This window comes from Neophocaena asiaeorientalis, unplaced genomic scaffold (genome assembly GCF_003031525.2).
Source record: "Neophocaena asiaeorientalis asiaeorientalis breed wild unplaced genomic scaffold, Neophocaena_asiaeorientalis_V1.1 scaffold705, whole genome shotgun sequence".
Lineage (NCBI taxonomy): Eukaryota > Metazoa > Chordata > Mammalia > Artiodactyla > Phocoenidae > Neophocaena > Neophocaena asiaeorientalis.
Window position 1 is genome coordinate 151,089 of NW_020176572.1, and position 13,273 is coordinate 164,361.

General features: G+C 40.1%; 1 non-coding gene across 1 annotated transcript; it reads right to left on the bottom strand.

The window, feature by feature from the left end:
• Positions 1-12,166: 12,166 nt before the first annotated feature.
• On the bottom strand, positions 12,167-12,272 carry LOC112391990 (U6 spliceosomal RNA). Its single transcript, XR_003001612.1, has one exon. It is a non-coding gene; the product is annotated as a U6 spliceosomal RNA (small nuclear RNA).
• Between the last annotated feature and the right edge of the window lie 1,001 nt (positions 12,273-13,273).

Consider the following 13,273-nt stretch of genomic DNA (forward strand, 5'->3'; position numbering starts at 1 on the left):
TTTTTTTTTTTTTTTTAAATGGGTGGGGGGGGGAAAAACAACGCCCCACCCCCCCCATTTTTTTTTTTTTTTTTTTTTTTTTTGTAGTACGCGTGCCTCTCACTGCTGTGGCCTCTTCCGTTGCAGAGCACAGGCTCCGGACGCGCAGGCTCAGCGGCCATGGCTCACGGGCCCAGCCTCTCCCCGGCATGGGTGATCTTCCTTGTTTGTGCCCCCTGCATCGGCAGGCGGACTCTCAACCACTGCGCCACCGGGGAGGCCCTCTGCTATCTTTTTTTGAACAGCTACTTTGCCATCTATCTTTAGTTAACCTTAACAAAAGTCTGTGAACTCAGTTTCATGATTCCAGCTTAAAGGGGAGCCAAGAGAGAAAACAGGATGATGAAGAAGACCCAGTTTACATATGAGCAAGATAGGGTTTGAACCCAGCCCTTACCTTCTGGGAAGAAATCAGTAAGACCACCGAAATGGTGTCTTATCGTAGAAAGGGAGCAACCCAGAGAGGGGCACCGTGTGTCCAGGGCCTCTCAGTGAGTCCCTAGAGGAGGAACAGTAGGAAGTCAGACCTACCAACTCCCAATGCCTTGTTCTTTCTATCCAATCTCACAAAATCTCCTCGGGCAGCACATTAAGTAGGAATTAGTGTGGTCTAGTCAAACAGGATGTTAGCAGGGGTAGGAGTAGTTCAAGGCTGGGGTCAGATTCTTACCTAGTGCCAGAAAGAGGGCAGTTAGTGCCAGGTGGGGCTGTAGTAATTTTTTTTTTTGGTTTGTTGGTTTGTTAGCATGTGGCTCTGGGATGGTTGGGCTAATGAATCCTATTTTCTTTGTGCATGTGAATACAGAGATGTTAGGGTGGGAGCTATGAGGAGAAGTTGGAGACAGTTTTGGGAAACTGGAGATTCCTGCCCACTTTAGGCAGTTTCTGATCCTATGTCTACCAAATCTTGACAGGTTGTGTATGTGTGGTGTGTATGTGGTGTGTGTGTGTGTATGTCTGTGTGTGTACTGTATGTGGTGTGTGTGTGTGTGTGTATGTCTGTGTGTGTTCTAGAAGTAGAGACATACAGAGAGATGTGTATTAACATAGCCTCTGGCCTTCAAAGAGTTTACAACTCAACCAGAGAAATCATGCTAACACTGAAATAATGAACCAGATACAGTTTAAAAATTTTTAAATGCAATAGAAGACTAAGTCAATTATGGTCCAGCTCCTAGAACAAATTTTATGAAGACTTTAAAAATGGTGATCATGCAAATATTTATTGGATGCCTATTATATGCAAGACTCTCCTTGCTACTGGTTAAATAATATTAAACAGGATATGGCGTTGCCTTGCTAGTAATTACAATCAAGTATGAAATGTGTTATCTTGAGGTGAGCACTGGAAGCAGTGAGAACATAGAGAGGAAACTAACCCATTCTCACATCCTTGATAAAGTAACATCTAATCTGAAGCCTGGAGGATAAATCAGAATTAGGGAGGAATAATGGTTATTGTCTCTTGGGCTTCCCCTTTCCTGTCCATTCTCTGTCTATCTCTGACCTGCGGCTCTGGCCCCACCAGATGACATCTGCAGAATATAGCACTGGTGCTTCCTTGCCCTTCAGTTTCTGCTTAGGGTTTAGCCAGTAGGAAATACTGATAGGAAATAAGAGGCCTGATGGAAAGAGAAATGGGGTGTTTCTACCCAGCTCCCTCCCTGTTGTGATATCACATCTCAATCAGTTTCATCTCTCCATGACTACAGCACTTTCCAGGTGGCTCCTTCTCTGGGGTTCTAGGTTCCTGTCCTCAGCTGTCCCCAGACTACTTGGCCCTACGAGGAATAAGAACTTCCCAACTTGCTAGTTTCTGAGCATCTCACTATTTATTTTCTCATCATCCTTTTCTTGTTCCCTTAAACCTGCCTAACATTCAGTAAGTAGTTCTTATATTAAAAGTCTCTTCATTTGAACAATTACAGGTGGATTCTGTTTCCTGCCTGTAAGCCAGCTGATACAGCAGGTGAAGGCAGAGTGAGAGGTGGGTTGGGAAGTGGGTAATGTCCAATAACCATGTGTTGTTCAATATGGATGGAGTAGAGTGTGACATTGGGGTAGAGGTGAGACTAAAGAGGGAAACTGAACATAAAGGGCTTTGCATGTTGTACTAGAGAATTTCTATATGACGATATAGAAAAATGTTTATATTAAGTAACGATAAAAAAGAATTCTGAAATATGTATGTGTACATTATAATTTTAACTGTGTTATACTTGGGAAAAATGATATAATTAAATATATAAAATGACAACGGGGCTGTCTTATGGGATTTACAATATAGGGGATTTTTTTTTTTACCTAGTGAACTTTCTGAAATGGATCATATTGATTTTATGAATTTTAAAATATACTTTTTAAGACCAAATATCCTGAAGAACTTGTCATCTGGAATTCCCTTAAGCACACTGGATAAAATGCACATTCATGATTAGTTTTAAGCCTCCCTCGCAGAATTTGCAATTCTGTGCAAATGGGCAGCAAGCACCTAACCTGTCAAAATGGTCAAAAGCTTCATTTAAATACCATCTTCAGCTGATGACAAAAGAGGATGTTGAGAGTGGGGTTTGAGACGTCCAAGCGGAAGAAGGCAATTGACATGGAGATGAAAAAGCAAATGTTTGGTAAATAAATGTTTGCTGGATCATGCAAAGACAACGGGACACACAGTGCACTCTGGTCTCTAAGAGTTTCCCCCACCACACCCAGCCCATACTCCTTGAATATATCTCTAGTGATCGCTCCATTCTTTTAACAGGTCCTCTACACTCTATCTAAATTCTTCAGGCAGTTAGGCTGAAGGTCAAAGTTTCTTCCTGAGTCTCTTGGGCCTTGATTGCTTTCAGCTCGAAATAATCTTCATGCCAAAGAGACATTTTGAAGTGGCAAGTTTTACTCCCCTGCAATAATCTCCATGAGCTCGGTTTATGTAAATCTGTCTCTGAAAGAATGGTCCACCTTCACAGACAACGAACTTAGCCAGGTGTCTCCTGGAATCTCCCTCCACACGCCCCTAGTTTGGGGCTTCACCACTGAGCTATGAATTTTCAATGGGATTATGCCTGGAACTTGGACTGGTCAAGGGGACAGCACACCTGTGAGTAAGGATGGTTGTAGGCATCAACTTATTTCTTAAGCAGGGTATGAAATGTCAGCACAGATGGCATCTTCTAGCTCTTAGAAAAACATTTCCTGAAAAGGGAAAATCTGGAGAACCGCTTCCAAAGTCGTAGACATCTATAAGAGGCAGAGACTAAGAACTCAAACAGCTCCCAAACTTTAGGACCTTAGATCCTGGCCCTGTGCAGTAGCAGCCTGGATTAATGGTACAGAAGAGAGGAAAAAAGCCTGTGATGACAGCAGCAGGCTGCTGGGAGCTACCCTACCATCTGTCTTCCATTGGATTCTCCAGTCCCTCTGCCTAGGCTTTTCCTGTGGAGCCAAATCTAGCTAGAGCACAAAGGGAGCCCCTAATAGCCAGGGAGCCCCTAATAGCCAGTGAGCCACTTGCAAAAAGGACAAAGCATGTTGATAATGTGGTACAAGGGCACCGCTCAATAATACCACTGTGGCAGTCAAACTTTGCAGGAAGAAGTTACGTTTCTTAGTGAAGAGCATTTGGACTACAAGTTCTGAGAAACAGTACGACTCAGCAAGGCTCATGAGTCAGGCTTATTGGGGTTCAACTATCAGCTTTGCCACTAACTCTGTGTGAAATTGGACACGTTTTTCCACCTGTCTGTCTTAATTTCATCATCTATAAAGGTAGATTAAATGAAACCTAACTGTTCATTTGATTGCTAGATGACTAAAAAACCATGAACACCTGTATTATACAAACGTAAGCAACACAGGCTGCTTCCTTTTAAAATTCTTCTACTCAATCCATTCTCATTTCTTACATGAGAAAATCCGTGCTCAGTGGGGAGAATGGTTTTACCAATGTCACACAGCTGTTGTTCGGTAAAAAGTGGTGCACCAGAAAGCGCATTGAATCAAGATGAAATGGGTTTAAATCCCAAGTTTACTTTCCAACGTGATGTTGGGAAAGTTACTTAAATTCTCTAAGCCTCGGTTTCCTCATGGATATAAGGGGGTAATAATACTGCTCTGGCTAGTCTCTGGCATGCAGTTACTTTATGTTCCGCTGAGAAAGAAAAATGTTCTAGCTAAGGAGCTTGATAGAAGACCCCCACATAAATCTGGGATACTAAAGGACTATGCCCTCCAGGTAAGTGAGATAATGAGACAACCAGGAAGCGTGCATGCCTCAGTCTTGGTGGCGGAGTGGGCATCTTTCTTAAGAATTGAAGCCACAAGTGCTCAGGCCATACTGCCTTCTGGATTTGCACTGCAAACCCTGTGTATAACCTCTCATCCCCAACAAAAAGCCAAAAAACTCTTGAGCAGAAAATTTAAAGTGGGCTTATATTGACAGTGCCCCCCATGTGACTAGTGGAAGCTGACGTCTCTAGAAAATCTTTAATAGCAGCCCGCAGAGATTTTAAGATATTTTAAGATCCATTCTGAATTCAAAGATGTGAAAGTATGAAAAGACATGCATCTTAGTATTGATGAAACACGGTAAATATGGTAGTGCCTCCCTTATATGTAAGGAATATGTAAGGAATAATGATTGCATATATACATATGTGCATACACACACACGTGTGTGTGTTTTCCTGTGTGTGTGTATCTTCTTAACTATGTGTGGCTTTGAGTGGGTCTCTGAGGACGATGACATCTGTGGTTCCTGAGATCCTCTTTACTTTGCTTTGATGATTCATCTGAGAATAATCCATGTGTCTTTATTCACAATGATTTACTTCTGTCAGGTCTCAGGCTCAAATTAAGGAATCCTTGGTTGTACTTGAAATGTCCCACAGCAGTTTAATAGCTCACTTTTCTGAAGAGTTAAGAGAAGTCAGTTTCTACTAAATTCCTCTTTATCACCTGCAGTTTCTGTTCTAATCACCTGATATTGTTCATTATCTCCTTTAGCACTGAAATACATTCCTATGCCAGCAGTCTCCTGCTTTGAAATCTATTCCCGGACAAAGGCAGCAAACGAATCCCAGGAGAAGCCAGTTTTCAATTCCCAGATTCTAATAACAAAGATGGTAACCTTTTGTTGCAACCTTCTGTTTTTATGCCACAGTAAGTAAGATCTTTCATGAGGGATTAATTTACTAAAGACCACAGAGGGGCATATCTACATTTCTTATCCATAACTAATTAGGGAGGGACAAAAGGGCTTTTGGTGAGGAGAGAAGCGTGTTGAGGAAAAGGGAAAGATCAGAAAGTCTGCAGAAGGACGGGATGCCCATCCTTTCAACACACCAGTTCTTCCTTACGATGCTATCGACTTTCCAATTCCCTTGCACAAGTGGGTTGGCTGGATGAAGAGAAGCATGTGAAAGCAAGATTAGAGCTTGGAAGGAAGTCACTTTCAGAAGGGATAAGGTCAAAGTCTTTTAACCCATCACACATGACAAAATATGGAAGTGTTCTTCTGAGAGCAAGGGACCTGGGCAGGACGGAGACTAATGAAGACGTTTAATGGTATAGAGATACGTATTTATCATCCATTTGTTCATCCAACAACAATTTGTTGAGCATAACCTAAGTGCTGTACACTCTGCTAGGCTCAGAGGAGAGGGATAAAGTCTCTTGTTCGGCAACTGTTTTGTCAGGGTACTCTATCAATACACATTAGGAAAGGAAGGAAGACCATCTTCGCCAAGTGAATGAGTATATCCTTCCTTTCTTCCTTCCTTCATTTGTTTGTCAGTGCAATAAATGTTTGTACTCATGCTATGTGCAAGGCACTACGCTGCACCTGGCGGTCAAGGAAATCTACAATCTAGGAGACACATACACTTTTGTACTCAGGATGTGCTGCAAGGTCTTGTTCATAGCAGGTGCTCAACAAATCTCTGTCAATAATGCTAGCGACAAGGATGATGACGGAGCCCTTAGACTTTATTTCCAATATGTTGCACATTTAAAATAAAATATTTGATGTGAATCACCATTAGCTATTAATTGCCTATTTTAATATAATGACACATTTCAGCAGAAGATTAATCTAAAAAAATGTCAGGTGATTCTTTAGTGCATAACTGTTTTTTTCTTAATAAGTTGAATATTCATTTTTTTAAAGGAAAACAATCTGAGTGTTTTGAAGAAGTCCTGACGCCAGATTGGCAAAGAAATTATATATTGATTTAGATACTGCTTAATAAAAATATGATTTCACAAAGTGCAACTTCACTTTATATTCCTCCTGAAAGCTTCTTTATGAAGGATCTGGGAGACTGAGCTTACGGAAGAAACACGAAAGTTAATATTCAAAAGCATAGGTTCAAGGTTGTGACCTCAACTGTTATTTTTGCACGAACGGCCACTTCTTCATCCAGACACAGGAGTTAAGTCCCTGCCTGGGCCACCGTTCGGGGCTGTTGGAAGAACCAAGAGGAGATGATATGCATGAAATGCATTAAGACCTACGTTAGGATTAGGAGTTTTATTATTGGGCTTCTACAACACTTCAGAGTAGAAAGGGGAGAAAAGAGAACATCTTTTGCTGTCTCAGATTCCTGCTCTAATTGAGGAGCACACTGAAAATAATCCACACCTGGACTGGATATGAGGCCACTGTCTGGAAGATCTTGAAGGTAGTTCCATCTTTGAGATTGCTTCTACTAAATGTTAAATATTTTGGGGTGGTTACACTATGTGATGAAAAGACAAGGGACTTGACCTACCTGCCATTGAACCCCAAGTCTTGTGCTTATCAGCTATGGGGCCATGGAAGGACTGCTTAGTCTGAACACAGAATCCTCAGCAAAGAACACAGGTACCTGGAATTATTTCTAGAGCCTACGAGGTACACATAAAAATTATATTTCCAAATCCTCCATGATGTTCAGGCAAGAAAAATAGAAGATCCTTCTCCCTTCCAGCTGCTTCAGGAAGGATGAAGTTAGAGGCAAAGACCCTGAAGAATGATGTAACAGAGTGGAAGGAGGTAGATAGAGTGAGTTGTGACTGTGTAACCTGGGCTAAGCTTCTTCATCTCTATGAAACAGGTAAAGACAGATAATTTAAATCACTTTGTGCTCACTGAATTTGGGGCATACTGCTCTGGACATTTCTGGGAGCTTCCTCAATATCTACTTTCATCTTCTTCCTTGCTAACAAACCCCTAATTAAGTTCAGGGTGGCAATATGCCCAGCCGAAACCACCGAAACCCCAGCCTCCTTTGTAGTTTGTGACACTGTCCTTAATGATGTGATAAAAATGAAAGTCACTCCTTGGAGCTTTGGAGAAAACTTTTCAAATGCAGGCAAACTCAGCGGGCATTCACCCTTTGCTCTTGATCTTCTCTTTCTTCTTGTCTGGAACATGGAGGCAATGATGGAGACCAAGCAGCCGCAACTCCAGTGAAGCACAAAGCTTACATACCAGCCCTGGCAGGCGTCTTGTTGCAGGAGACAATTAAAATTGCCACTTGGCTAAACCACTGTAGTTGGACTTCTGTTACATAAAACTCAATGCATATTGTGAGTGACAGAAGGACTTCATGAAATAATAAAGTTCTTCTGCCACATCTGATATATGTGTATGTGTGTGTGTGTGTATATATATATATATATATATAATAGAATATATTTCGTACCATACCTTTACTAAATGTTATGTCCCCTTCCTTTTTCTTGAAAGGATGGAAAACATACGCAAGGACTCAGGATAGAAGCCCTGTTCAGGAGTAAGGAATAATTTGCACCCACCTTGATTATAAATAGAGTAGTAACCAATTAGGGTGCAAAACCAGGAGATGAACAGTGGAGGCCTCAACATCAGGAGAGAGGCAGTGGTACATATTGTGCCCCCAGTTTTAAAAATGAGAAAACTGAGACTTGTTAGAGAACCTTTATCTTTTTCACATGATATCTCTTCTGAGAGTTTCCAGGCACACAGGGAAAAATGCTCACAGCTTTCAAAGGCTGAAGGTCTGGAAGGGTTAGAGGCAGTGTTTTCCAGTCCATGTGTCCTCATGGTTGTGCAGGAGGTCAAGGGCCTGAAGATGATGATGCTAATGTGATCACCTAGGAAATGTACTACACTCGAGCTGGACCACTGGACCCTAGGTTCAAACACATAGCTCTCTATTTTTTACTAGCTGTTTGATTAAACTTGAGTAAGTTATTTCACCTCTCTGGACCTCCTTTTGTTCAAGTAATAAAATAGATGTAATACCTAATTCATAAAGTCCATGTAAAGAGTAAACAAATTAATCTGATAAAAATGCACATAGTAGGTGTACTCAATAAATCTTAGTATTTATTAACATTATTTTTAGCTTTTACTTTTCAGTCAACTATAAGAAGTAGAAACAGGTTTACTATCAGAAAAAATATCACCATGTTATAAATATGCAGGAGAGAATCAAAACTGTGTCCACATATTTGTGGAAAAAGAAAGCTGTTGAAAACTAAGCATCTCAGCTGTTTTTGAGTTTTCCCATTAACATTTGTTTGCTCTTTTTGATTCCTTTTGTTTTTTTTGCTAGCAGACAAGTGGTAGCAGGTGCCAAAGTTTAAGGGAAAATACGGGAGGAAAATTTAAATGTGATTATAAATATCTCTTCATTAACTCTTTTTTTCCATGCAAATTATGAGGCGGTGCAAGAAGAATGTAACTCAGGGAACCAATCATGTTATGCAGATGTGTCCTGTGTTGGCTTCTAGAAGGCTGGGCTGAGGCTGCCCAGCAGTGGGGCCTGAAGCATCAGGTTATGGGTTTTAACAATCTGGGTCGGGCATAGGATGAACACTGGTCCCAGTTTGCCTGGGCCTTTTCCATTTTTAGCATCGGAAGTGTCACATCCTGGGAAACCTCTCAGCACTGAAAAACCAGGATAGGTGGTCAATGCTAGGGAGAATATAGATTCAGCAGCAGGCGAGATACCAAATCTAAGTAATCAGGCAAACCTGCAAGAGACATTTGACTTTCCTCCTCCACCTTCTATCTCGTGCCTTTGCTCACTTTTAAAGGACTAGCCACAGTCACTAGACAGTCAAACCCACGCAGTCAGACAGAGGAAAATGACAAAAGGGCAGTGATTGTCTTCTGCGGACTCTTACTCCCTCTCCCTCATTTCTTTGTTCATATTGAAAGTGTATTTCTGGGGCTATTTTTTCCCTCTGCAAGCAGAGCAGCGAAGCTGTACTAGTGGCAATGGTGGCAGCAGGGCAGGGCAACCCTGGAACAAAGACTTAATGGACATGGTACCCAGTGTGTCAAGTTCCAAGTAGGTATAGTGCATTCAAAGTGACTGTCTACATGGATCCAGTAAATGAGATAACACAGAAACCTCATTCATTCTAGAAAATGCAATCTGGTGTATTGGAGACAGCCTAGAAAGTAGAATATTTTAATAGCCACATTTTTGAGCACTTAGAATGTGCCATGCATTTATATGTGTTCTCATGTAATCTTTTAACACTTCTGCGAGGTAGTATAGACCCCAAAGACTGAGGCTCAGTGACAAGTTTGTGGATGGAGAAAGTGATTTTCAGTTTGACCTGTGCTAAAAACTAGGCAGATCTCCTTGGATGTGTCTTTTTGCCACAGTGAAAATATACCTCTTTATATTTATCTGTCCAATGGGTCCTCCTGATTTCCCAGGGTAAGTTTCAAGATTAGCTAAGAGAATAAACATGAAATTACTCTGTAAGATGCTATTTAGATATAATCACACCTCCCCCTATACCTACACACACACAAACACACACAGGCACATACACCCTAATTCACCTAGTAACTTTAGGAAATTTATTTATTTAATATTTCTGACAACTGCTAACCAAGAAAAGATCTGGGAGTAGGGACCCTGGCTTTAGCCTTTGTTCGAGTCCTGCCACTCCCTCTTCAAGCCACACAAAAGAAATGCGATGTTAATACAAAGTGCTGTCCTTTCAAATGCAGCTTCCTCTATGTTCTTCCTAATTAGAAATTCCATACTCCATCCTGGCTCTGTGCTGTGGTTTTACATCTGTACATCTCAATTTTTGACTGTTTGCCTATCTATTGGAAATATAGACACAACTAAAATACTCGTGCTTAGAATACTGATGACATTCCAAGTCTCTGTGAATGTTAACTAGGATGTGTTATCTACAAAAGAGAAATGGTTAAAATTATAATTTGTTTCTTGTTGTCTTGTGGGATTTTGATTCTGTAGTGATACTCTTTTTTTTTTATAAACAGCTTCTTTTATACTTGATAATAGCTCATTTCTGTCATATATGATGAGGGCTTTGTATATCAGAGCAAGCCAAAGGCTGGAAACTTCTAGGCAATTTGGCATTTGAAGAAAGATTTCAATTCTTGATTTTAAAAGTTTGCATTTAAAGCAAACTGAAATGCTATTTGATATAGTCCTACACCAGCAAGTATTCTATTCGTGTCTGGTTCAAAAGAAAAAAAACAAATTTGCAAAGTTCTAATTTATTTACATTAAAAAACAAACAAAAATTTTAAAAATCTACTTGCTTTGAAAAAGGCCATCTGAAGTTTGCAGCCTCCCTTTAGAAATAAAAGTAGTGTTTTGTCAATGGCAAAACAACCCCAAATATCAAAGGTTTCATGATGTTGAAAACTAAGATCCCAGGAGGTCTGAGGGAATTTGAGTTAAACATACATATTCTCTTAGCTTTTAAAGGCTTCAGATGTACATCCAAAAATTGCAAGGCTGTCTTGCCGCAGCTTTCTAATGTCTTTAGTGCACTGAGGAATAGAAATGAGTCAAACTGCTCTCAGGAAAATCACTGGAAGGAAGCATGGTTGTTCCTTCATAGGTACTGACCAAATCAGGAAGGGCTTAGAAAAGCACAGGGATACACATGCTTTAACCACAGTTCTCACCTTCATATGGATCTCATTGTTCCCTTGGATCTAGTCCTGCTGCCCTCACTGAGTCCTCATCATTTAAGATCTTGTATCAAGGAATCATAGAAACTCATGGCTGAAAGGGAACTTAGAAGTCATCCAGTTCAATTTCCTTTTAAAGCTTCAATTCTTTCTATAGACTATGGGTCACATGTTCATCTGGCTGGTAATAAGAATCTTCCGTGATTAGGAATTTATCATCTTCAGTGTAGCCTGGTTCTTCAGATGGTTACCACTCAGAGCCTTCTCTATCATACAGAGTTGTCATTTATTCTCTTCTAGATTCCTTTCTTCCTTCCTTCTTTCATCCTTTTCCTTAACCCTTTCTTTCTCCTTCCTTCCTTCCTTCCTTCTTTCCTTCCTTCTTTCCTTTCTTCCTTCCTTCTTCCTTCTCTTCTTTCCTTTTCTTCCTTTACAAAGTTTATAACTATGCCAAGTGCTATGTGGTAAAATCTGGGAAGTCATACCTAAGGGCAGGATTAAGGTTTAATTTTCTGCTCTCAAATATCTTACCTTTTGTAGTGATAACAGGAAATACAATACTGGGGTGTGTATGTGTTGACACAGAGAAGAAACAAGGTGCTGTGGGAATATGGAAATAGGACATTCGATCCATTCTTCCATGAGACTATGCCTCCTAGTCACCTAATAAATATGGGTTAATCAAACAATGGGGAAATGCAGTGGGAATTTCTTTTTTTTTTTTTTGGGGGGGGGTGTTGCCAGAACCCATTCCTTCTTTGACATTGAAACATTTTTCCTTAGAAAATGACTTCTCCACCTTTGTGAATAGTCTTGGTAGGATGGCAAGTCCAGGTGAACAGACCCTACCAAAGGGTGGTGAAGGACCTGATATGAGCAAGGCCAACTACAATCTTTCTGTAGGGATTTTGAATCTTAAGCAGAGTGACAAAGTGATGGAGAAATCATTTGGGGTAGATATTTTTTAACTAAAAAATTTACATTGAGTCATAATTGATATACAACATTGTGTAAGTTTATGGCGTACAATGTGCTAATTTGATACATTTATATATTGCAGTATGATCACCACCCCATAATGTTAGCTAATACCTCTATAAGATCACATTACTATTATTTATTTCTTTTTTGTGGTGAGAATGTTTAAGATCAAGTTTCTTAGCAATTTTGAAGTATATAATACAGAAAAATATGGGACACTTCAGAAATTTGCATATCATCCTTGCTAGGGATCATGCTAACCTTCTCTGTAACATTCCAATTTTAGTATATGTGCTGCTGAAATGGGCACTGGGGTAGATTTGTTATGTGTAACTTAGATAAGATGGATAAGATGGTCAAGGGTTTCCTGTTGTCCAGATTCAGAGCACTGCTCTGGTTTTGTCTATGCTATGAACTACACAATACCTTTCCAATATATTTCAGTTATTTTTAATCTAGCAAGAGGTAAAAATCAGTCATTGTTAGTCAAATAACTAACTGAAACACAAAGGTTGTGCAACACAGAAGGTATATATATATATATATATATATATAATCTGGAGGATGAGGTTTGAGGAAAGAGGTGAGGATGTAGGGATTGAATTTATTGGGAAACAAAGATGGAGAGACCAGAAGAGAAATACTGATTAAATATCTTATATAATCTTCTCAAGAGCTGAGGAGTCAAGGCATCAAAGAATTTTATTCCTGATTCTCATCTCTATCCTTATTTTTATAGAAGTGGACAATAATGTCCAAAGATCTTAAACCACTCACTCAAGAATGTGGGGGCTTCCCTGGTGGCGCAGTGGTTGAGAGTTCGCCTGCCGATGCAGGGGACGCGGGTTCGTGCCCCGGTCCAGAAAGATCCCACATGCCGTGGAGCGGCTGGGCCCGTGAGCCATGGCTGCTGAGCCTGTGCGTCCGGAGCCTGTGCTCCACAACGGGAGAGGCCACAACAGTGAGAGGCCCGCGTACCACAAAAAAAAAAAAAAAAAAAAAAAAGATATTACAAAAACTAATAAACAAAATGAAAACAAAAATATAGAAGTGACCACACAGAACTCTTAGTAAGAATGTTTCAATATCAGCAAATTTATTGATGTAGTTCAATTAAAAAACATGAGCATCTCAATAGAATTAGAAAAACATTTGACAACATTCAGCATCTCTATCTGATTAAATATAAAACATCTCTAGAAAAACTGAATAGGGAACTTCCTTTACTTTTTAATGGCTACCTACTAATAACAAATAGAAAACATCATACTAAAATGTAAAAAGGCATGACGTTTACTTTAAGGTTAGAAA